General features: G+C 39.0%; 1 protein-coding gene across 5 annotated transcripts in view; it reads right to left on the reverse strand.

The window, feature by feature from the left end:
- Positions 1-27,172, reverse strand: part of NR3C2 (nuclear receptor subfamily 3 group C member 2) — a 214,362-nt gene that overhangs the window by 147,054 nt on the left and 40,136 nt on the right. The window lies entirely within an intron of this gene.

Below are 27,172 nucleotides of genomic sequence, written 5' to 3' on the forward strand. Positions count from 1 at the left end.
CACAGCAAGACCAAGAACAAGAACAATCCTATCATGATCCAGTGCTGCAGTCCCAGGTGTAATTTCTTATCACCTTTTGTTTAGGTTCCCGGCAGCATTCTCTGAGTCAATCAATGTATCAATACTTTCATTTTTAACTGCTCAAAAAACCTGGCAATATAGGGCTGAAGCTTCATTCTGATCCTGCCTGCACAGGATCCGCTGCGTCACGGGAAGGGGAGCCAACCACCACAGCAGCCCAGCAACACCAGCAAAGATACTGCCCCTAGGCTCTCCCCCAGCTCAGGCTGCTCCCCCCCCCCCCCCCCATACAGAGACATGGCACTGCAGTTATCAAATGTGCTGCCAGCTGATGAAAATCCCCACCATCTTCCTGACTTTCTGCATTACTTGCCTGACTGAGAGGAGAGGTGGGGGGGAACAGACCACTGGAGGCTGGAAGCTCACAGGTAGCAACACACTGACCACCCACGAGAGATGCAAATATGTCTACAGCCTCAGGTCAAAGAAAAACGTTAATTCCCAAGCCCCGAAAATCTGGGGCGCTGGTTTTACCAGGTGGTTGCCCGAGCAAATCTAGCCCTGCACCATGGCACACGCACTGCCTCATCAAACGAGCACTCCGCAGGCACCTGCTGCGGCCCACACAGACCCACGACACTGCCCAAAACTACTTCCAAGTCTTCCCACAGGGAGCAGATTACTAACCTGACCTCCACAGCTCGGGAGCACCACCGGCACTGCCTCCTGCTCTCGATCCCACAGCCGACCTCCCTTCGCCCTCAGCTGCGGTCTGTGTCCCACAGCTGCCGTAACTGATCCTGATCACCCCCTCGCAACCCCCTGCCTCCCAAAAGGTGCGGGTCACCCAGCAGAGCCAGCCCACCGCTCGAGAGGGCACTTCGCTCCCGTACAAAGCAGCCCTGCAGCTGCTGAAGATTTAGAAAATTGTCTGCAGTACCACCAGTTAAAAGGAAAAGTTCTTTAAAAAAAAAATCATGCCAGCTGCAGAAAGCAAGCAGAGAAGTGTAAGACACCTGTGAATTTGGTCCAGAAAAAAAAAAAAGTGATTTGAAGGAGAATGAGAAGAATGCAGGCTATAATTACAAAATATTAGAGATAAGTGATTTCATTACTCGCACAATTTTCTGTGTGGATGAAGAAGTCAGTAACCTGGTAAGAGTCTAAACTAGGTTTAAATTCAATTATGAGTACATTTTTACTACCTGAAAATTAGATTGGTACATTTTTCAACCAGCAGTAATCTGCTATTTCAACACTTTTTTTTTTTTCTCTCCAGCAAATAAATACAAGACAATGGCTGTCCAAGATTTGAAATGCAATTTTCCTAATAAACTTATCTAGAGATTTAAAACACATTCACATCACAGAACCTGAATGATAGTTTTTTAAAATGAATTAATCGACTTTGAGATAATGCATTGAAGTTAGCATGTATGTTGAAAAGACATTAGTGAACATGAAGACCTAAAAAAAACCTACCAACAAAAAAACAATGTCTTCGCTTTATCTATAAAAAGAGCTTGAAAATTTATTTTGGAAGTTTTCCAAATTACTCTAAATTTAAAACTAACTAAATATGTAGAGCTGGATTTATTTACTTAATTCATTAGCAGCCTGCTCCACCTGTATCTCCACTCATGGCTTTGTCATTTCCTGCCTCCATTCATACTATTTATTTCTTTTAACTTTGTCTTTCAGTCCCCGTAACCTAAAACCTTAAGGACGGAGGTTGCGTCCTTCCAGACTAACACAATATAACGGCTGTAATTATATCACTGTGACACAGTTAATGTTGAATCCTATATATATTTAGCATCCTGTTTTTTTCAAAAGCTCTTCTTGGCCCCCCTCCACCCTGACTCTCCAATCTTGTGTCCATCATCCCATTACTGCCCACTCATGCATTCCTCCCTGTCCCATCCTCATGACCATGCAGCTGGGGTTGCCCTTCAGTGCGTGCTACCTCATCCATCTGGAATTCCCTTTCTCCAGCCAGATTACTCTTCTCAGATCTCACCTTTATGTGTGTACGTATGCATTCGTTTACAGTCACTACTAAATCCCATGGACATTTTCTACCTCCATGATGGCATTTTTTACCCTGCCCTCACTGAGACCGTCACAGATAACAAAAATACTTTGGCCATTTAATTTCTATTTTCTTTTATACCATTCAAAATTGATTTAATCCCCTTTTTGCCTGCAAGTAGCCATTACACACCTCTTTGTAGCTTTAGTTACATTCTACCTACATCCACACTTTACCAGGATACATAAATGTATGCCTACATCTTGCAAGGATGTATACTACACCAAATACAGCAATTTCAACCACATTCCCTTAACACTGAGTCATACGCTGACACTGTATCACACTACCAAGACAGGACAGTAATATCCTTAATAGTGCCACTGCATTGCTCCCATCTTCCCCTCATTCTTCTGCAGCTAAGCTGAAATCAGGCACATACCGAACATTGCCAAGTTTCTCCTTGCTACTTAAACAGCTCTCTGCTTTTACAGAAAATATCACGGATTTGTAGAAATCACCTTCACACTTATTTTTTTCACAAGCAGAATTACTTTCTGTAAAGTACTGAGATGCCATGCTGAGCAGAAGGGGGCAGTTAGACAAGAAGACAAACAAAGAAACCTCGTCGTCAGTCCCAGTGGCACAGATGACAAGTTTTGAACTTGGGCAGAAAGGAAGAGGTTATTTTTGTTAAACCTTTCTTCTTCACGCTAAACTTGCTTAATGTAATGTTTACAGTTTTTCCAGAGTGCTTTTGCTAAGAGGTAAATTTCCCTTACCAACTTTTACACTTATTATGAATTCTTTTTACATATAGCTTGTTGGACAGCACATACAAAAGAAGGATGAACTCTGGGAAGCTATGCATTTCAGCTGTTTTGCCTTCTGTTTCACAAAACCAAGTCTGATGCACATTTAGTGTCCTCTAATACTGGTAGAATATAAGTTGAATTTGGTATTTTGCTTTTGAAGTCAAGTAGCTTTTCATCAGCATATACTTAACTGGCAATTTAGAGTATAAAATTTTAAGAATTCTCACTTATTTCTTCTATTCATACATACCTCCTAAATCTTCAGCACACAAAGATGGCTATATGCTTTTTTGGTCACTTTTCTCTCTTTTTATTCTAGGTGACTCATGTAGCTGTGAGCTTAATTGGCATCACTTAAAGTAGTCTGGGAAATTTCATACTGCTGAATGTGAATGTGTTACTACTGTATCTGACTGAGATCTAAATAAATTCCACATCTGGCCCAATAAAGTAAAACATGCAAGATTTCAACCTTCTTTTGGAGAGTAAGAAAAACAACATTCTAGGTTTTAGTGAAGCAAGAAGAGACTCCCTTCCCTCTGACCCCTCACTGTATCTCAAATAATACTGACACAACAGTAATTTTTGCCTAATTAGCTATCAGATAACTAAAGCCTGCTTCTCCACAGAATATTCTATTCATTAACAAGATGTATAAAAAACCAGAATTATGTGGCATGCCAATATTAAAGTAGAAAAGCATGGCCGTGAATTAAAATCAGCAATATGTCTTTATACTTTTTTCATTAGCGTTTTCCATCAGGGCAGCATTTGCCTTTGGCAGGAGCTCACAATGTAAAGAAAACAGAAGAAAAACATTCATTAATGGCCTTTCTCAAGTGAAAACACTGCTACAAGGATACATGGAAAGTGTCTTCCTGACTTCAGACAATGTTCTTCCCAATATGCACTCTTACAGTCTGGGACATGATCCTGGGAGTCTGTTGGGTGCTTCTTCATGTGCTGTGCACTGCTTTGTCTGTACTAAAGTCATGATGAGAGAAAGCATTCAGATCCTTCAAAATCCACGACACAATTTGGGGCAAACATGCAAAGCCATCAGCTTAGAAGACACACTTGAGACTAGAAGGGTGGGACGTTCAGATATGGATGGCACACTTTGCAAGCCAGCATTTCCTCAGCTGAAGGACTGTAAACTTGACAAGGCAAGCACAGAAAATAAACAACCAGCATCCATCTCTAAGGTGTAATCATTGTATTTTAATCAAACCAGTAACATTAACCTTTCAAGCACTGCATATCATTTTCATTACTGCATTATTACCAATGGCAAGGAAGCCACAAAATTAGAGAATGAGTATCATGAATTTGAAACACTAAATAACTGCACTGTTAGTTAAGACATCAAAAGTGTGCTTTAAACACAAATATACTGTTTCCAGCAACAGATACATCTTAATACTAAAATCAAACATGTTTCACCCATCTAAAATGTCCTTAACTTTGTATTTCTTCCTTTTATGATGAGAAATAGCACTTACATACAGAAACCCCAGCACATAGTATTTATCAAAGTTCCCCAAGAGTTCAAGCCAATCTCCATTTGTATTCATGATTTTTAACCTGTAATATGGAAGCACATTTGAAGATACCTAAGAAAAAACGGATCCACATAATTTGTATGGGTAGTCTCTTTTGCCAATGGAAAATTGTACAAAAGACCTTGGATCACTCTCATTTGCATTCAAGTAACTGTCCCAAGTTTTGAAAACATGTTTCTGTATATTTAAAGCTCTTGTATATACACTGAGCTTGTTGCAGGAAGAACATAAACCATAATGGGCAAGAGGAAAAAAAATATGACCTAACACCTTGTGAAACAGTTTACATGGCTTGAATTCCTCTATGGTATAATAGCTAAACGACTTAGCAGGAATGTTATTTTTCATTATGCTGTACTACTTACTGCATGCACTCTTTCTCCCTCTCTCAGCCACACATTCAGAATTATATTGAACACAGTGCCCCCAAGAGTGACCGACTGGTCCAGTACTGAGGGAAGGATGACATGCTCTAGAAGAACAGGCAGGAGCTGGGAACACAACTCACACCTCCTGAACTCCAGCCCTCCCTGCACCTTTGAGTGCATCACTTCTCCCTTCCCACTGCCTCACTTTCTCCAAAGATAGAATTCCTTTATAATACAGTGTAAAATATTCTCTATTTTGATATTAATTGTTGTACTACTAGACCACTTAAGTCATGATTACTTTTACTAAGTTACTTCCTTTACAAATGCATTCAACCGCTGGAGGTATCCGCTTCAGTTTTGCATACATGTACCTGCAGTGCGTTAACAGCAGTTTACAGGATCTAGTAAGGCTGCATGGGTGCATATAAGGACAGAACTGGTCCAAAATGTTTAAACTGGCTCTTATTAGGTATCACAAAAATTTGCATTTACTTTTCTCCAGTATGGAACTTAAACTGGGCTGCAAGGTTGTAGAAGTATGAGTTAGACAGTCCTCCTTAAATAATTTTTTTCATTAGCTCTGATGTTTGCCATTCTTTATATGTACTTGATCTCCAACAATTAGATGAGAAATGTTAGATTAGGGACACTACTAAGGAAAAGCCATTAGACAGGCCTTTGTTTTAAGACAGAGAAGGTAAAAGCATTCCTAAAAGTGAGTATTTACATACTATGCCCTAATTCAGATTTTTTTTCCTGCAATTCTACTGGCTGTCCTAGAAGAGCCATAAACATTTAGTAAAATAATCTCAATTTACACTGCTTTGTTCTGTGCCTTCAAGTACCGTACATGGCTGTACTCCAGATCAAGTAGTTGTCCTCAAATGCCTTCCAATGAGCCCTGCCAGATTCTGTGGTTCAGAAGTAATTTAAAGGCAGAAAGCTGCAGCAAATGAGACCTAATGGAAAACAGAAAATGCTTTAGTTCATCCTAACTGTTCGCAAAGAGGAATGGAAAACCACAAAGAAAGAAAGGAAAAAGAAAAGAAAGTGCCAAAATGTTGTATTTCTCCCTGTAGATGAGGCTAATGATTCACCAGCATCATGACATAGCATGTGCAAGTGCCTTTTAACAATTTGAGAAATTTATGATAAAAAAATTTGAAAAATACTGTCCTTGTGGAACCGTAACTTTGTTTTTAAACAGCTTTTTCCCACTTTTCTTTTTTCCCTTCCTTAATTCTGGTGTGTTATTCTTCACCTTCAATCACCTGCATTGGATAAACTAAATCCTCCTGGTTACAGCAGAGACCATCAACCACTGGCTGTTAAATGCAGCCAACTGTTCTTAACTCCAGCAGATGGTTCTCTTCTGCTGGCCAACAGAAACTTTATGGTCCTTTTCCTAATTTCTCTCAAGAGAAACAGAAATTCTTTATTTAGAAAGCAATCACTCCTGCAATATAGTGTTTCCCCTATGCAATCTATTTGCAGTTAGCTGTGCTTCTTCCCGCCCCCGCCCCACCTTCAAAGTACACTGAAAGCACCGAATAGAAATAAGACTGAGAGCAGACCTGATCTAAAGCCATCAAGTGTCACAAGAAATCCTTCCACCTGCATATTTGTCATGGGCTTTTTTGCTTCAGCCTAGTTAACACCACAGCCAAAGCATGCTGTGTATTCCTACACTGCCTGGTACTCATGGCATCAATGGTGTGCAGCGGTGCCCCTGGGTGCTGTGAAGGATGTCAGCTTTCACAGGAACCTTCTTCAGGTGCAAGGTCCATGAATCACACGGAAATTAACATCGCTCTTCCTCACTGCAGAGGGTCTCAAAAGACGGCCCTTAAAGTATGTCCCAAACCCAATGAAAACAAGAAAAAAAAACCACCAAAAAGACACCCAAAGGTGGTCCATAGCTACAGATTCAACTGATTCATGTCCACTGAACTACTACATTCTCCTTGGATTCCTGAAGGTTTTTCCTACATCCTTGTACAGTAGCATACACATCGAGAAATCTCTGTGGTAAGGCGGTCTCTCCTCACAACTCTGGGCTCAAAAGAAGGTGGGATATATTCATTTTAATGCTAAGCAAAATGATATTCCCTGATAATCCTGACCTGTTCTGAGGACTGGAAATCATGATTGCTGTGGTGAGGGACTCTGCTACGACAACGTCCAGACAGTTTCCCATAGCTGTACCAAAGCTCTGCCACATGCAGAGCTGTGCTTCAGCCCGTGTCCTCCCATCCCAGGAGGGCCAGAGACTTTGTTCTTTTTTTTTTTTTCTTCCCTTGAAACTTTCAATTACAACCATTAAGAACTGAAATTGATTATTTTTTTTCACAGAATGCTTAAACACATTTTTCTCAACCTTCCCAAAATACTTCCTTTCTTGGGATGAATGCAAGCATAACAGTTTTCAACTGAAAAGAATTCATCTGGCAAAGCACAGAGAAAAACAGTTACGTGGCTATTAAAAATACAGTTGAACTACAGCATATGCTACAAACACACAGGCATACACATACATTTTAGGAACAACTTAGAAAAAAATTTTAATGTAGCTGAGCTATTTCTGCTTGCCAAATGAAACTTTTGTAGGATACTTTTTTATGACTTCTTATGACACAAGTTTTGAGGATAGCAGTGAATTACAGCTTAGTCAAAGTTCTGGTGTAACGTGCCCCATTTGGAAGAATGTGCTGTTTTTAACAGAGAACAGTTTTACATATTGCAATTTAAATTTACAGACATAAACTCTTCACAACAGTAACTTTATGCTCAAATAAAACAGGTGCACCAAAGTGTAATGTTTCCAGTTATTTATTTTGCTGTTGAATTTTCGGTAGTTTATTAAACCTTCTGTAAGCTTTTAGGCAACTAAGTATCTGTTATGTTATTTGTATCTGCTCAATCATGGAAAAAGCATGCAATCTCTAGGAAGACAACAATCAAATGCTTATGGAATAACTGTCTGCAGTGCAACAAAGATGTTGGATTCTTGGGACTAATGACTTAAAAGATAGCAGTAGGCAAGACCAGTAGGCTGACGAACTCCTACAGCTAAAAATTCTAGGACACAAACTAATTTTCAAAGTTGGTACTGGCTATTTCAGTAATTCTCAATACTGAACTCAAGAGCGGGATTTAATTACACTGCTCCTTCACACACATGAAGCGTTCTGTCCAGAAGCAAGGTATACCCTACTTTAAAGATCCTCAGCCTTTAAAGATCAGTCAGCACAGTTCTAAGATAAGTCAAGAGATTACAATAATAAATATGTATTTTTAAGAAAGCAAGGAAAAAAGAACTCAGATTACCAAGCTTATTCTCACCCTTGTTGTGAGCCCAGCTCTCAGATCTGCTGTGGCTAAGGAAGAAAAGGCCAGACTCCCTGTGTTTCTCTAGGAATTGGGGTTCTTCTGTCCCAGCTTCTGCCTGAAAGACTTTATTACAGAGTATGGGAAGCAAGAACATTTGTACAACTGTCAATTATTCAGCAATCTGAAATAAAAGGGTATATGGAAGGAGAAAGGAGCTAAAGTGCTATCGGATTGAAATGGAGGGTGTGAGAGCAGTAAGTTATCAAGATGTTCAACAGTGCGGAAAAGGAGAAAAACTAAAATACCTCAAACTTCCAAAAAGTAAGTATTTCCAAAAGTAAGTGCCAAAGAAGCATTTTATTTCACTATTACTCTTCTCCGTATCACCATACGAAGACAATTGGTACTTCTAAATGGCATGACAGAGATCATAATCTAACAGAAGACCACAGGAAATACAGCGTAGGCAGCACACACAGTTACTCTGTAGATACTCTCACCAAGACCAAATGCCACTGTTAAGACATTTCTGTACTCCAATGTGATGCTGACAGCCCTCTCACAATGCCACAGTGAAAGCTTCTGAGAAAAGACACGCGCATGTGCTCATCCTTATATAAAAATACACACAAATGCATTCATTTCTCTATTAAAAAATAAAATGAAATGAAATCAAACCCCACAACATTTCTTGGCTGATAGCTCTTGTTAGAATACATCTGCCAAAGGGAAGAGTCAGCTGAAATCAGAAGGCTGAGCTTGTATCACAGTACAAGTCTTTTAATCTTGCCATGGTCATTTTTTCTTTAAAGAGCTTATTTTGTAAGTACGTATCAATCACTAGGCTTCTAGTAATAGAAAACAAAAAAAATGCTGAAACACCCCTGTAACTCTTAAAACTGTTTATGAAATCTACATAGTTTTTGGCTCACTTGCTGTGTCTTGCAGGCAATTCTTTCTGGCCAGCCACAGCTTTATTGGGAGGGAGACTGATGGGGGGGGGGGGGGGGGGGGGTGGTGCAGGTGCCCTTGACTTAGCACTGCCTGATGTGGTGGTGTGTTCCCAGACACACCGCTGGTGACAGCTGCACAGCACCCTCCTGGGGTCCCCTCACCCTGGCCAGCAATACAAACAAATCTCGAGGTCTTCAGGATTTTGGTAAACATAACCTTTTGAAAGAGACACCATTTTCTATATAAAGCACAAGTAGCATAAATTAGTGTTTGCTCCACAAGCTGGATACTTCTGCTTTATTTAAAAATGTCAGTAATGTACATCTTTGAGGCAATCAGAAGTGGTGGGGAAAGGCAGGAAAATACTTGGTCTCAGTGGAAAGAACAGTTCTGACAGCTTTTACAATTGATTTTATTCAGTTAAGCACTTTTTTTAATGCACTGCAATGTTGTGAACCCAATGCCGTATCTGCAAAACAATAGTGTTGAAATTCTGCATTCTACCCACACTGTGTGATTTTCAGTACTGTGTAATTTCTGAAGAGACTTGAGTACTGCATGCACCACATACACACACACACTCTTGAATTGTTTAGAAAGTTAGTGACTCAAGCCTAACTTATTTGATCAGGTAACACTGCTAACAAGAAGCATCACAATGACATATAAACAACCTCTATTAAGTGTGACAGTAGAGTTACATTTGCATGCTACAAATACACACAGACAACGGTCATCTTATTCATCAGCTAGTGCGAACACAAAAATACCAACCCCAAAACAACAACAGCATCAACAAAAAAATGCTGCTTCTTTATACTGTGGCTGATCAAACAAAAAGCAAATAAAGCAAGTATTGTTTCTGCATAGTGAGATCTTGCACACTGCCACCATGTGTAGGGAACTTCCACTGAAAGTTTGCCACAGGCTCTCTGATAGACCAGGAAAACTGTATCAGCAACAAAGATACAGCCTTTATAGATGTCAATAGCAAATTCATGCAGATGGTTTAAAAGAAGAAAGGTCATGATCAGCTAATTAATTTATAATGTACTCCTTGCTTTTTATAAATACAATTATAATTTAATAAATGCAGAAGCTCTAGCTAAACAACATGGTGATGTTTATCTGGAATAGAATAATAATAATAATAATAATAAGCTCTAATACAATCCTCCCACATTTAGTATTATTTTACTTTTATTAATAGCTTAACTGCCCGATTCCCTACATTCTAAAATGTACTTATCAAAACCATTTACACAAATGTTAACAATACTTGTCTCAAGGGCCTTTAATGCAGTAAGTCTTCCAATCACTCGGTACAGATGTTAACAATAAAATTTGAATGGATTAGCACATCAGTACAAAACTTTGTAAGTTTTTTTTGCAAATGCTGCTTCTACTTTTATTTTCATTATCTGATTGATAAAACTTTGCTATCTGTAAGGCACATCTCCTTTGAAATCCAACAAAAATAACTACAGGATTTTTAAGCTACTTTTGAAGTTCACTCAGATTAATAATATTAAAAGTTAACACCGCATGTTTATTTATATTTCTATGCTGCCAGGGAAGTACATTTAAATATTGCCTCAGAAAAAGTTTACAATGCGCAGCATCTACTGTAAACCAAATTCATTTGGAGAACATTGATGTGGCAGACTCGAAACCACAAAATCACATTCGTTATTACTCATCAGTGCTGTTTTCCTAACCCTTTTTATAAATAAACAGGTAGAAGTCTTCAGAAAAGCTGCAACAAACTGGCATTTATCTTTTTCTGTACCAGGAGTATTTATTGATTCTAAGATGTTACCGTAGGCTAGCATTTCTAATGAGAACAGGGATGGACTCTGGCATTCTGTGAAGCAAAATCTTTAAATTAAGGTCCTAATCCTATAGTTCGTTTCAGGCACGCAAAAATCACACAACTGCATTGAGACCTATTACTTTAATTGGAACTATTCATATACTTAAAGTTATAAATCTGTTTAATTACATGCTGAATTAAGTAAACCCAGGCTGGGGTAAACTGTGCCTCAAATTCAACAGCAACTTGTGCTTTCCCAACTAAATTCATGTTGATTTTGAAACATCCATTTCATATGGAGAGAGATTAACCTAGCCCATCTCCCAAAGCAAGGCCAAATAGTTTGTGAAGTACAAAGACTGATGTTGATCCTTAGGGGAAAGTGAAACATGTAACAAATAACGGTTGGAAAGTTTAATGCGCTTCTTTATGGGGCCTCCAGGGGTGGATTTTCAAATTTTTTCAATACATCCAAATCCATATAAAGGAAATGAAGTCTAATTCGGCTCAATGCCTAACCACTAGTAAGCCCCTCTACTCTGCTTATATACTTTAAAAAAATTTAACCACGAGCCTATTGTCATCTGCAGCTGTCTGGCTACACTGAACATTAGATCCTACAAATTCACCCTTGGATACAACGGTGACAAAGACTGTTGCTGAATCAACACAAAGGTGAAGACATTCCCCTGCCTGAGGTGGATGAATACAGAACAACATAATCCTAAAAATGCTAACCAACAACTTGGGATAGTGTTAAGTTCATTTTTCTTTTATTATCAATTCTTATAGAGACTTACGTGAAGAATGATGTGTTTAATCATGTGCTAATAGAAATAATGTTAGCACAGGCCCATGAACACTTATTTTCTAACTGATAATGTTAAAAGTATCTAATTGATACGTTCTAATGCCTGGTACAGAAGAGGAAACTGTCCTACCCAAGATGAACACATCAGACAAGCCCAGCAAAATGAATCTGTGAACATCACGAATCATCCACTTTCTCCAAGAACATTGGGCTCCTGTTGCATCCTGGGCCCTTGGCACAGGAACATGCTAGGCAAAAAGACCCTTCTTGTTTGTAGGTAGGGCACCTCTGGTTCTGGTCTGTAGGATTAGGAATGGAGTAGCTACTAACTGCCTCTTCCTGGTACCAAGGAGCTGGTCCGTTCATGACTAGTCAATGTGTGCAACCAATATATACTAGGGGATTATTTAAGTTCTTGCTTTTGTACCGCTCTCTGTATTTTGTTAAGTACATATTATCTTTGCCGGCCCCAGAAAAAGCCAGGGAAGAATTCTGACTCTTAGGTGAGTCAGATCACATCATCTTTGGGAGCTCCTCCTCCGGTACAGCACCTTCCCAACGGCTGCTGCCAGACCCAAACTCCCGACCTTCATTTTGAAGTCAGGGGGCTCCTACTGAATGCAGCACAGCAGCTGCTTACACATTAAATGCAGGAAAACTCCTCTTTTCGGTGGCTTCCCATTTTAAGTTCCCTACGGCTGCTATGCTACAGACACAAAATGTAATGGATTACAATGTCCAGAATTTAAATACAAAGAAATAAAGAAAAAAATAATCCTTGTTTTAATATATAGTATTAATATCAGGGCTTGAAGAATACCGCTCTGAACACACATATTCTGGTATTTGTAATGATGCTACTTTTTTGTCTAAATAGAACTAAACTGAAAGTCAACAAGTTGACCTACTGTAAGAAGTCCTCCTTCTCATTATTATTGATCTAATATATTACTTTGTAATTCAGAATTAAGATATTTCAAACAATCGTTCATAGAATTACTTTATTAATCAACCATTTGTTCTATTATCTCCCTTAAGCATTGAAAATAAATTTAGGAACGTGATTTTCATATTCAAAACCAGGTCTTTATCCCCAAGGTCTGTGCTTTACAAACAGGCTTACTAGAAACTTTTTTTCTGCATTCTCCCATATCTGCTATTAAAGGCAGTGGTATTATGTTCTGCCACTAAACCACAAATGTAATTATGAGGTGGAATTTCTTGGCCCAGTTTCATCATTTAAACACATAGTTAACAATGCCTAAGGAAATGCAACAAACCCCCACCTACCCCCCCAAGCCTACAAAAACAAACAAACTCTACTAGTGGTTCTACATCATATCCCATGGGATTAGACAGAGGAAACAGCATGAAAAATGAAAATACTCCAGGAGTATTTAAATTACATTTTGAAAACCAAATTAGAAATATTAGCCAGAAAACCAGCGGTATCTGTATGCCTAACATACATATGGGGACCAAATGACATGAAAACGTTACACTGGGTGGTATTTTATCTCCATGATTTTTTCTGCAAGTTAAGTATTTTATACAGCCATAAAACAAAACGTGCTAATTGTCATTCTACATCTTTCTACTGCTGAGTAAGTTTTAAGAGCAGATCCTAAGAAGCCAATGGTTCAAAAAATGCGTGCCTACTTCAAAAGATTAAAAGACGAGTAATGAACAAGCTAACATATGGGTTCTTCGTATTTTGATGACTGACCTCTGGTTTTTTTCCTCCAATGAGTTTAAATATGACTTAACAGCTATTATTTTGCCAGCAAGTTCTCATGTGGAAGTATACTGAACTTTTATGGCTTTCATCACAGCTAGTAAGTAAGAGTGAACGTGATTTAGAAGAGACAAGACTTGACTACGCAGAAAAACTGAACTACAAATAAACCGATGTACCCTGAAATAACTCAAACGTAACCCAAGAATGGTGGTTAGTCCTTTATTTTTCAAAACATTTATTTCAACTTCAGCTTTTGCCACAAAAAATGAATCAGTCTCCAAGCATATTCTAAGCTCCCTCAGCTATGTGAAGAAAAAAAAAAAGTTAGATTCTGTTAAAAAGCTTTTACTGAAGTGATAAGGAGCAAAGCTGTATTTTTACTCAGCTGAAGTTCAGGATTGGCTTTTAGTTATTTTTTTCTCATATCAGAGGATATCTGAGATCATATTATATAAAAAGCACTATGAACTAACATTTTATCTATAACCTCATTAACCATTATGCGATGTTCCTTTTCTTGGTAATAACTTCAAAAGTTCTTACCTTTACTGATCTGTATTTTTCTTTTAATTGAAAATGTTAAATTTTTGACTCAGATAATATGTTTCTGTCTTTTTTGGTAAAAGGGTGATAGTTAGCAACTGGGAAACACAAATATTTTCTTAATTTACCCAGAACAGCAATATTTCCTACCATTTTGATAGTGCACTGTATTTATGCATTTGTATTTTATACTTTTAAATATCTAATATTAAGTGGGATAAAGAATGGGTATTACAAACTACACAAATGCATTTAATCATTAAGATCAACATTTTGGTAAATACTACGCACTTTTTGTCGTAAAACAGATTTGACCTTCCACTGAAATCACAGTGAAAAATAAATAAGATAGAAAAATATATTTTAAAAGCCCCAAACTCCTTATTATTTAAAGTAGGGTTTCTACTGGCTGTTAATTGGTTCAGGCTTCTTTTAGCACTTTAGTGCTCCTTCTCTGCATTGGCAAGTCTTCCTTAACCGGGTATTTACCGAAACTGTCAGTTACAAATTAATACAGGCAGAACATTTGGATAGTTGACCTTTCTATGTATTTGGAAAACCCATTTTTCCCCATCAAATCATGAAAATTATTTTACTTCTATCAAGTGTACACTAATGTAGAACAGACAGGGAATTGTGGAAAAACTTCCATGTTTCTCCCTGCCAAAAGCCTTCCTATCACGGGTTCTCCCCAATTATATGACTGTTGACAATACCAACCTCCTTCACACAGACAGGTCACCCTCTAGCCAGAAACATAAAACGTAAGACTGGGTGGGACCTTTAGGTAATCAAGCCCAGCTCTCTCCTACTAGAGGTAACTGTCCTGTCACGCCTTTTTTAAAACCTGATGAAACTCCCGTCTTCGAAATTATGAAGTCTTCTGCACCTCTGCCTAACAAAGAGCTACATTAAAACTTCATCAGTCACAGGCCAACAGGAAAAATCTTTGTGCATATGCACAGAATGATTATGCAATAATCATTCCCACCCCTGGCACTGAGATGTAGGAAGCCGCCTGAGAAACCACAGTCCTCCATCCAACAGCTGAATAATTTGCCTTCTGGCAAGTTCCTTTGCCCACTGGACTGACTACATTACTTGAGACTAGCCGTTTCTTACTGTTTCATTTTTGTACAATTATAAATAATTACAGAATCTTAGCTGGACAGAAACCTGAGTGTCAAGGTGGTTTGCTATCATAAATAGCACAGGCAGCATAAAGAGAGCATTACTCTACACTTCCATTTCTCAATTATGTATGTCTAGGTGGTGGGTGACCACAAAGGATAGACTAAATTCACCTGCCAATTTAGCTAAACTAAACACAGATAGTATATGTGTAAGGAGCAAAAAGGAGGCAATCCGCTATATCCAAAAAGATCAGCATTAAGTTTCCAATGCAGCACTGAAGCAGCATTGATGATGCAGCCCTGAAATGGATCTTCAACTGCCCGACTCCCAAAAACCTTCCTATGCTCTGCAGCCCAACTCTTCTAACAAAACTCATCCAAAATGCTGACCTTAAACCACATCGTTCCCTCTACAGCTAGTTCTAAAAGCACCACAGACTGCCAGTGGACTTATCACTTGATAACACCATGGCTATTTGCAGACTCCTTTAATGTGTTTTCAGTGTTCATCCTTAGAAAGAGCAGCAAAACTGCGTAAGTCCAGTCACATTACAAATGTCATATGGCCAGGTTAGCAAAGCACACTGCAAACAGAGCAATACATAACACAAAATTAGCAGAGATATGGCTCTGAAAATTACTATTTCTGAACTAACGTAAGTGCACAACTATTGGGGAGTGAAGATCCCTCTTTATACTGGCATCTTTCTGAACTTTGTATTTCAGTACAGTTTCCAAGTGCCGTATGCTACTGACAGCATTTACTGGTAATAAAAGAGCCACCCTATTGCTCTTATGAACCTCTGTACAGAGGAAGACTGCGTAGCCAGAAAGTGGCTTGCAATCAAATCTTTCCATCAGTAGCCAGAAAGCAGCGAAAGACAAACTTTACAAAGTGTATATGCTAGCACATCTGAATCTACTTCACATCTTGAGTGAAGGAGCTTTGTGTGGAAACAAATTTGGCACTTAGTTTTCAAGGAGCAACAGCAGAATTCAAGACTCAGTTCATTAGTACATGACAGGGCTGCAAAAATGAAACTCTGCTGGTTGTAGATACAAAACAGAGCGAGATGCCAACCTGACAGTTGCACTATCAAAGCTCTTACAAGAAAAAACAACAGTATGAGAACAGCATCCTACACAGACTAGGCTGTGACTGAGCAAACCTCTCCGGAGGTAGGATGCCAAACCCTACTGCTGAAAAGATGACAGTACTTCAGAATTAAAAGAAGGGAAGAGATTTGCTCTCTTCTTCATTATCTGCACATTGAAAACAGAAACAAAGGCACCTGCAAATTACCCTCTGGCAGTACCTCTCTGCTTCTATGGATTACAGATAGAGACTACAGCAGCTGCAATGCTAACTTGGGATGCCTCAGTTTAGTCCAAAAATCAACCCACGGGATGAATGCAGATCTTTAATATTCCTACCAAACCACTATGTTTATATGCAGAATTAAATCAATTCACTTCAGTCAACTCTGGAAAAATAAACAAGAACAAATAAATAAAATCCACAAGTACCTGAAAACTCTATGTTTATAAACATTAATTCTACAAATCTGTGTGCTGTGGCTCAGACCCAAAGAGAAACATCACTGCTTCTCAACAATGATGAAAAGCAATGTCAAAAAAAAATCCTCCTTTACTAAAATATTACTTTTATGAAACATGCCATACAACAGTTTTAGTGCACTGAGAGGCTCTGCATAATCAGATGTAAACTCTGCTTATAAACAAACTTTTTTTTTTCCCCTCTACATCAAACGCTATGTCTGATCTTAACTGCTCAAAAAATCTCTGAACTTACAAAGTGAACACGGGAGGCATCAATACTGTGAAAATTAGAGAACTCCTTCATCTTAGAAAGGTACAAGCAAAATCTTGCAAATAATAGAAAGCCCCATTTGATTCATTATTAAATTCACCCCACGTTTGATGTGAAAAATTTTGAAGTACCAACAAATGTTCTAGGTAAGCGAGTATTCGTGTATGAGCAGTGATTAGCTAAAAATTTCAGACAGGCTGGTGGGCTGAAGGATGAGATCATCAGCTTGAGTCCTTCACCTCATTACCTGAGCCGCTATTCAAACCATTAGACCACAACTGGAAATACATACCATTCGTATTATAAAGGAATCACACTTGAGATTATTTGAAAATGACAGAAGACAGAAAAAGAATAGCTCTAATGGACCGTTTACTCACTGATGAGTTACCAATATGGGACAACTTATAAAAATACATATATATACACATACCATGGAGAACTGAATATCCCAGCCACAACAGAACCACATACAGTATTAACAAAACATTAAGATGGAAGAGGGCAAAGGTAGCATGGAATTGGTCAGAATCATTCAAAGCCCAGGACTCTCACAGGCTTTGGCTTCATTTAATGTCTGATTTTTTTCATGAGCAATACTGACTTCGGCACAACATGATAGCCAACACCAACCAGATCACACCAAGGACCTTACAGGAGCAGTCTCATTTTGCTTTCCTAATGAAATGTACAAGTAATTAACCAACAACATTGACACAGCACAGAAATTACAAATACCTATTAACTAAACAAAAATTAAAAAGTTCAGTTAATCTCTGAGACTGCAAATAGCTGTGTGGATCTGCAAGCATCTCCTGAAGGACCAGCACTTCTCTTGTCAAAGCTGGTGAGTACATTCATGCCCACTGTGCAAATACTCTCCTTGCAAGTATCTGCCAGACCCCCAGCCTGTGACCTGTGACTTCAGTTTCTTAAACTGCTGCCTATTGTGTCCAGTGCTGACAAACTCTAGAGGTTTTGCTGAAGTTAACGCTAGTCCTTGCACAGTCGCTGACTGTCAAGATTTCAGCCTCAAAGCCAGTCTTCAATAGATCCTCTGCCACACTCTTCAGCCCTAGGTTTGCCACAAATCTCCCCATTTTCACATTCTTGTGCCCCATCACCTGTGTCAGGGGACAGCAATACAACTAAAAGTTCCATCCTGAGGATTCTCAGTAAGCCTCCTCTACCTGAGCTAACTGAAACCAAAACCAAAACCATTTCTTTTTCCTCCCTTTTTGTTCACGCCTATTGCTTTAACATACAGGGCACATTAAAGGGTTTCATATGCTGCTTTCCTGTAGTATATGACCTCTAACTTACTAGCGTAGTTTAAAATTACCGTGTGCATAACATGGCTACTCATTTTGCCTGGTCCTCTTGATAAATAAAGCTCCACATATGTATCTGTAAGTCCTGTGCTGTCTCTCTGCAGATAGCTTCAGCCTCTCTCAGGACATGCCCACGTCTTCGGCTGCCAGGGAGTTCACAGTATCCCCCCTACTTTCTCCAATCTTTAGGTCTCCTCCTTGGGGAGATGTTCATGATCCAAACACCTTCATTCTCCTCTTTACACTGCTTACAGGGAGGTCTCTCCCCCAAAATCTTACCAAAGTTACTAACCTTACGGGAAATAAAAACAAGTATGTTAACCTTGGGATGGGACTCCAAAAGCCTGCATTTATTTCCAAGCTCTGTGAGCTTCATACACAGAATAGAGTAAATCACTTAAACTGAATTCTTTGCCTAAAAATTGATTTTACACACACACACTTCCCAGAAACACCGTTAGGATAAAGATCATGATGTTTTGCAAGTTGCTCAGCTATTAATGTAGGTCACAAGGAATGTAAATACGAATTGATTATGAAAAGCAGGAAGTGAAGACAGTCCATATGTAGCTAATATTGCTACCGAAACCTAAACTTCTGCATTTCCTGCCATTGTGACTTTAATTATGAAATCCTAATGCTGCACTAAGATAACTGCATGTTTAGTTCCCTAACTGTCTTTAAAGGAAATATTAAAGAGAATTAAAACAAAAAAAACACCAACACCCACACCAAACTCCCCCCCCCCAAACACACCAGAACCCCAGCCAAACACAACCACCCCAAAACCCCCACTCAAAACAAACAACAATGAACAACCACCAAAAAAAAGCCCACACAACTCAGAAGTTCAAGTTCCTCCAACTCATCAGTGCATTCTCAAAGGAGGTTCACTTCACTTGCAGACTTCACTTTGAGCTCTGCTCTGGTCCCTTCTTGCTGCCTGGGGTTAAAGGGAACAGAAAGCTGATGGGACTGTCCCAAAGGAACAAAGGCTATCCATTCTGTTTCTGGATAATCTAATCTATCTGTGTCTGACAAGAAACCCTGGCATGGATCTGTCTATGAATTTGTACAGATCAGAAAAGGCTGAAGTAGAAACAGAACTAAATCAAACCAAAAAACCTCGAACAACAACAAAACTAAACAATTTTATTGCTGCTGTGCTCACTATGGAAGCGGTTAGGCAGATGATACTCTGACTGAAATCTTTTTTTTTTTTTTTTCCTGGGTTGAGAATCAGTCTGAAAATTAAGCATCAGTGATTAAGATCAGAAGATAAATACTGGCAAAACAAATGGTAACAGATCACAAGCGTAAGATGGCATTCCCTCAACTTCTTCAGGAACTTAAGATACACATAGCTATTACTGCTCATGTTAATCTTACTTAAACCCAGCTCTGTACCAGAAAAAGGTGCGATAGCAAACACAGTGCCAATCTCCTAATAGGGCTTTCAGGGTGATCCAGAAAACTACAAAACAATTAATTTGACATACACATTGAGCAAACTGATAGGAACTCTCACAAAGAACAGAAGTCTCTGAACACAGAGCTAGACACAGCATGCTGGAGAAAAGTCAACATGGCATTCGCACAACTGCCTCATAAATCTATTAGCATTGCTAGAGAATCAATGTAGGTGAGGACAATCACGATCAGATCAATCAGCTAGTTTGACCTCCACAGAAATAAATAACTTGTTGGAAGATGAGAAATAAAAGATGGTGTTAAACATTCAGTTTCTCTATGAAAACAGATGAGTATCAGAGTTCCACAGGAGTTTTGTAGGACACAGATGAATAAATGTGTTGGAAAAGGGGAAAAACAGTATGCAGAAAACAGTACCTTACTGATACTAAGTCACTCCTAGCGATACAAAGGCTAGCTGAGAGAACTGCAAATGATCTCACATAGCAAAGGACTAGATCATAAAATGGAAGACAAAACTCAATACTGACAGGTATAAAGAATTGTAGGGACTGGTGCTGAGGATGGGTGGGGAGGAAAACCACCTCAACCCTATGTATACAATACAGGCTCTGCCTGAGCTCTCACCACTATAGAGAAAGATCTGCGCTCATTAGGGACATACTTAAGAAAATCCTGGTCTAGTTTCAGCAGCAGCAGTTGAAAAAAACCAAACACTGTTAACAATTATCAGGAATGTAGACCACCAAACACATCATTAAGCCCCACATTTAAACAACAGATGCTACAGGGAGTATGTTATCTAGCTTGCATGCAGTCCTCCAGTCTCAAAAAAGACGTAACAGAACTAAGAAAGGCAGAGAAGAACAGGGATGATCAAAGGTATGAAATGGGTTCTGTTCAAGGAACTAAATAGACATGGATTTTTCAGCCTGGAAGACAAATGATCAAGGTGGTATCAAAGAGATCTGTGATAAATGGAGCAGCATAAAGGCAGTGGATAAGGAATCATTTGTCTCTTACAAGGTAAGAACAAAGGAGCATCAAATGAAATTATCAGGTAGCAAATTCAAAACAAACAAAAGAAGGTACTTGTTAACACATACATTGTTCTGCCATAGAACTCACTGCACAGGATATTGTCGATGATAAAAATGCACATGGTTTTAAAAACAATCAGACAAACTAATGGAAGAAAAATCTATCAAGGGCTATTAAACCAAAGATACCATCTCTGTTTCAGGAAGTTTGTGAGATGCAGATTGCTGAAAGCTGGGAAAATATATTGGGAAAGCACTACTACGTGCTTGCCTTTTACCTTCTTCCCTAGGCATCTGCTATCAGTCACTGCCTGAGACAGGACAGGCCATGACAACAGCCAGTGGCGCAAATCCATAGGAGTCAATCTAGAGGGCAAAACATAGGATACGGAGGACCCAGTGTCCATGCTTTGTTCAGACGGTTTCACTTTCACCTACACCCAGTCTGGTCCAGCTCACTGAATGGGTATTAACAAAGTTGAAAAAATCTTTTGGTTTAGCGCCGCCCAAAAAGAAACCCATCTGCACACCCTGAGCCCGTTCAGCAACATGTGCACGTCTGCAGGAAGCAGGGACAATGAGCGGACTTGCTTCAGAAGTGTACTCCGGACCCACACCAAAACGTTCACACAGATACACCTGTGCCCAACGAAACAATTGCTTGCCCGGAGAGTTTGACTGCTCTCCTGAACTGGTAAACCCTCTTGAATCCAACAGATGCCCTCCACAATACGCCTTGCCCCAAAGGTTGACCGAGGCTGAACCACGTCTTGCTACAGGATCAGTCCTGAAGCATCTTCCCAATCACATCCCACTCTGCTTAATGCTCTCTAAGTAAGACTACAGAATTAGGTCTTTAAGCATAAAGCTATAGACATGAGGAAACTTTCTACTGCACATTTTTCTAAAGCACTTTTTACACTTTAATTACTTTAATGCAGAAAACAGCTACTTTTTTCACCTCACAAATATACTTACTGGTTGATCTGTAATGGCTAATATACTGATACCAGCTTTTAAACATCTATACGCTGAAAAATACAACCGGTACCTTTCTCATTACAAGAAATTTGTAATTCTATTCATACTTTGAAAAACACTGAAAACATCCATGCCTCCTTCCAAGAAGACAACCAATATATAAATCCAAGTGTACACGTTGAAGAAGGTTACAGACTTGCAAAATGTATTTTTATATTAGAAATGTCATTGAAATTTTCTCATCACAAGAGCTTGACTCTTACAAAGCAGTTAAATATAGCATTACATTGCATTTCTCTTCATGGCAAACAGTATTTTAATGACATTATATTGCCTTTAACATGAAGGCACCTTTTAAGTAAGATGTCAAGCTGATTTTGCAGTTTACAGCTAGACCTGGTATTTACCCAAAGAATATTCTCCTAGAAAGAACAGTACACTTTAAGAACAAGCAAGAAACCCTCAAAATGCATCTGATCCTGACTTCTGTTATTTAATTTTGTATTTGTCTAATCATGCAATGTGGAAAACCTCAGCTGAGTAGTAAATGGAACTTCTTCACATGTATTAAAAAGCCTTCTGATTTAACTTGCATTTCTGATTCTACCCATTTAATTTTTTGTATAGGTCTCTTTCAAAGCAGACTACTACTTCCTTAAACAAAAGGTTATGTGTTCACTTTTGAAGAAAGTGATACTTTTGACCTTGACAGAGAATATAGACTTGATGGGGAAACTCACTGCAGAAACTTCCAACAGATTAACATGGTAGAGCTGAGCCTTTACTTTATCTACAACCTAATTAAATATAAATTTTCCCACCTCAAAAAACCTTGTGCAAGATGCTTGTCATGGCATATTATGAAGTTCTGCATAAAGGGGCCGAAGGGCACTCAAAATTATTGCAAAACCTACGTTAGTTACTGCAGGAGTAACTAACAATACAGGACAATAATCTTCTCTTCAGAAAGCCAAATAAAAACTCTTAAGGTATTTTAAAGATCTGTAAGTACGTATCAGTCTTCTTTCATTTACACTGGATCTGGGAAAGAGAGAGAGAGAAAAATATGTATTTTTTTTTCTTATCTTGGTCTGTCTTGTAGAGGCTAAAATAAAATCAATTGCCCTGTGGAAAAGCCTTTAAAGAAAACTCACAAATCCTATTTATTTATCTATTTTTTCATCATGCTAGAACAACACAAAGGGTATTTTTTTCATGGTGCCAGACGGTAAAAGAACTGTTAACAATCACTGTTCCTCAACTCCAGGGACCATATTCACTGTACTAAAAATGAAACAATACCTAACAATTCATGAAATTACTTGACCCTTTGATTATCTTAATTAAACAACATTAAATTCCAACAATGCTTATCCATAGCCAAAAGTTATCTTCTTATTCTTCCTAAGTAACACACAAGGATAATGAAAGCTTCAGAGTAAGATCCCCCAAAATTATCATGTTAAATGGAAAGCTTTTTACATTTCCTAGCAGAAAAAAATGCTGAGAATGGGTCTTAAATCCTTCCTGTATCTAGCAATGAAAGTTCATCTTAGCAGTAACCTTCCACTTAGGGGTCCACATTTTATCCAATAGCTAACACATGCCAAGTTTATGAAAGGTCTTTGGAATAGGAGCTGGAATGTGTGCGCCACCTTCCTCATTGCACAGCCGCAGTGAGTCTCTGTCTCTGCCCAAGATAAATGAAAATTTATGGGGTCAAAAGAAAATATTTTCAGTCAGGTGGAGTGAACGTGCACTTGCTCTGCAATTTATTCTAGCCCCCTGACACTCACCTGTGATAAAGTGTTTGAACACCCGAAAGTAAAGGCAGTAACTGGACCTCAGACCCCAAATACTGGGCAGCAGATCTTGCCGTGGTGTGTCCATCTAACAGAAACACCAATATCCCTCCTTCCGATGAATTTTTCCAAAGAATCTAGAAACTGCTCCTGTATATTTGTGTGGAATCCAATCCCCTGGGCATGATGACTGAGCAATTCCCAGAAAAAAAAGGCAATGCAGTCATAGAGGAAACAGGCATTTACACACCAGAAGACCCACACCAAGTCAATTCTAGTCATTGTGTCACTGGAATTCTGCAGGAGACTAACCTGCTGGTTTAGATCTCATTTTTGTACTTGCACAGTCAAATCCCACCTGCATCTCACCTAAAAATCCTATTTTGTTTACTTTTTTGCCAAGCTAGGCTCAGGCTCCTCAATCTTTTCCAATGACATTTCAGCAGAGCTCTGTTCAGGATCTGAAGGACGGTAGAACATTTTCTGTTCTTCATTATGATCTGAAGGCTGCTCACGTACAACAGAATGTGCTCAAGCAGCATCAGCGTGCCACAAACAAGATACTTTTGCAGATATTTAAACAAGGCAACGCCCCTAATAAAGATAATAATTAACTAACAACCCTGTCACCAAGGTGTCACAAAGTGAAATTCTCATCAAAGAAAAGAGCCTTTAAGTTATTTAAAGATTTCAAGGTGTTGTAACGAGATGCTGCTCTTTCACGTAGGGAAAGAACTTGTTAACTGGTTTGCACTATAGACAAACATCAAGAAACTTTGACAGATTTCTTTTGTCTATGTATGTGGCAACATTATTTATTTTTTTTAATAGATTTTGTGGTTGTCCTCCAAATGTTGAAACGTTACTTTGCTCTAAGTACACCAAAACATCTTTTATGAACATTATTACCACAAACATAAAACTTCTGTTCCTGTATAAAAGTTTGTTACAAAAGATTTCATCACCACATGATCTAAGAAAACTCAATTAATTGTATTTTCAAGTTTCCCATTGCCAGGTGGGATGTTACTCAAGACTGGTGTAATGATTCTACCACCAGCAGCAGGTCCAGCGACCCAGTATTAAGAAGATGGCACCGTGGGTAGAGAAAACAGTTTCCTCCAAGATGGCTCTAATACTTCAAGGAGAATTTGCTCAAACCAAAACAAATTCCTCACAGCCACAACAGGATTTGCTGAGACACGGGGTCACAGGAGGCTAATGGCACTGCGACACACCTACTAAATCTTCTCTCACAAGCTTAATGCAATAAAGAAAATCCCTTTGTGACTGATACCGCCACAGGTGCTGTGGCGGAGAGGAGGCGGCCAGGGAGGTGAGGGAGGTCCTGAGGCCACAAGTGTCACACTGCCTGGCAGCCCCCAGCTCTGGGAAGGGAGTAAGAAGCTGGCCAGGACTGTAGTTGGTCTAAGCCCTGTTAGAGAGGAGAAAATCGGACATGACCTGGCAAAGGAAGGGAAGGAGTGAAAGCAGTGAGTGGTATATGGCCTCAGCAGGGGGGATAAAACACAGAACAGCTAAGGTTGTGACCTGCTGAGAGGGACAATCAGTGGGACATCCCTCCTCTGGTTTAAGGAGCTGGGGAACAAAAGCGGAAGACCTACTTGTGAGGACAAACGTGAACTTACTGAAGGGAAGGAGGAAGACATGCTTTTTCCTCCTCCTCCAACTTATCTTCTTGGTCTTACTTGGACACATCAGAAATGACCCTTGTCAGGATGAGAGAAAGAACGAGATGCAACCAGCTCATTTTTGTCCAGGAGGGGCAGACATTTAAATTACCGGTCTTGCTACCAATTTTGGACCCTAGCCACGTCTGGGGATTTTACCCGTAATTCTCACTGACGTTAATTTACAGACTGGCTCCCTGACCAGAAAAGGTCTTGCTCTGGCCTGACCCATAACAAGAAACCTGGGGTGGAGGGTTTATCTGACTCATGATAATTGCCTTACAGGCGTATCGGATAAAAGACGGTTTCTGAGGTATCAGGTCTATGTACAGACACAGAATCTGCAATCTCCTAGCACATGCTGCAACAGCCAAGGAAAATTGTTACTGTAAGAACGGAGGATGTCAGTAGGAAGCAAGTGATAAAACCATTTTCTCTTTCTTCCAAATATATAGCTGAAGCACCACAAAAAACCTAGCTTTTGGAGATCCACAGGAGAAATACCTGAATGTGGTTAAGAGTCATCCTGAAATACTACTGCAATACACTCTTCCTTGTTAAATAAAGTCACTGTAATATTTTTATCAACTACTTTTTCCTGCATTTTAAAAATATATACTGAAATCCGTTAGCTATTCAAGATAATCTGCTCACAGTATCAAAGGAGAAACACGTATCAGCAGACCCCTATCAAGTCACATGGCCACATTATAACTCAAACTCTGTGCAGGTATTTATTTTCCTCTAATGTGGGTGATAAAATAGGGATGAAATGAAAGTCACTTACACTTCAAATAAACAACCACATTACCAAAAATAAAGACTGTAAAACACCGGTGAAAACAGAGTTGCTACCTACTTATTTCTCCCTTTAACATCAGGAATCATTGAAGAAAGAATCTGAGTTTTCCCTGCAGTGTGCTACACTGAGAAGGCAGCAAAAACGAAACTGTATTCAAGATAATTATGCATCGTATCCAACACCCTTAAAATGGTAACAAGTTTGTGATAGTTCTACCTGTCATTTTTCAAGAAATCATTCCTACGTATCTTGAATGAGCTTGAAATACAGTTTCAGGATAAAAGAAAAGGGAGAACGAGGGGAAGATTTCTGATGGCTATCATTGAGATTTGGGATGTTTTCTGATCTGAGCTTTTGCAGGAGAAGGCTTTTTTAAATTATTGGTTAGAAAAGTTGCTCTCAATTCATTGGATCATCTCTTGAATTTGATCATCTTGAAATAGTTTGTTTACGCATTAATTTTTGTTCCAATACACCTACACAAATGTCCACAAAAATGTGCCTATTCCTTTTATATTTGAAAATAATTTACTTCAGAAAATTCAGGCTCGTCCAGCAGAGTATGAAAAAAAATTTTCTTTCTAACTAAAAGGAAGGAAGGAACCAAAGGAAGGAAACTTGTAAACTACTAAATTTCCTGCATAAACATTTCTTGTGTCCCTCGTTCGGGCATTGCAGATTGGAAACTATGCCTCAGACCTTCTCTGCTTCTGGAAGAAAATACTCCCAACTTTGAGTTAATACAGTTTTCTCAATAATTCTTTACCAGGAATCACTAATGTGAATATTTATGCTGAACCCACTAAGTACTACTGCACTGTCCCACAAAGAGTTATGAATTTATCTATATCATAGTGCCATTTGGTAAGGGAACAGGATTATCTCCATTTTACAGATGAAGAACTCTGAGAGCAAGGAAAGAGGAGGGGGGGGGGGGGGGGGGGGAATAAAAAAAGGAAAAGGCAACCGATGACTTGACTGAGTTATTTCAAGAAATCTGGCAGACCAAGTCCAGATTTCTTCAGTCACAGTCCACTGCTTTAAGAACAAAAATATTCCTTATCATTTCCAGAAACCTTAACCTCTAATTTGCCAAGAAGTATAAAAGAAACAAAACATGAATCCATTTTTTTTCAACAA

The sequence above is a fragment of the Falco cherrug genome, chromosome 1 (assembly GCF_023634085.1).
Source record: "Falco cherrug isolate bFalChe1 chromosome 1, bFalChe1.pri, whole genome shotgun sequence".
Lineage (NCBI taxonomy): Eukaryota > Metazoa > Chordata > Aves > Falconiformes > Falconidae > Falco > Falco cherrug.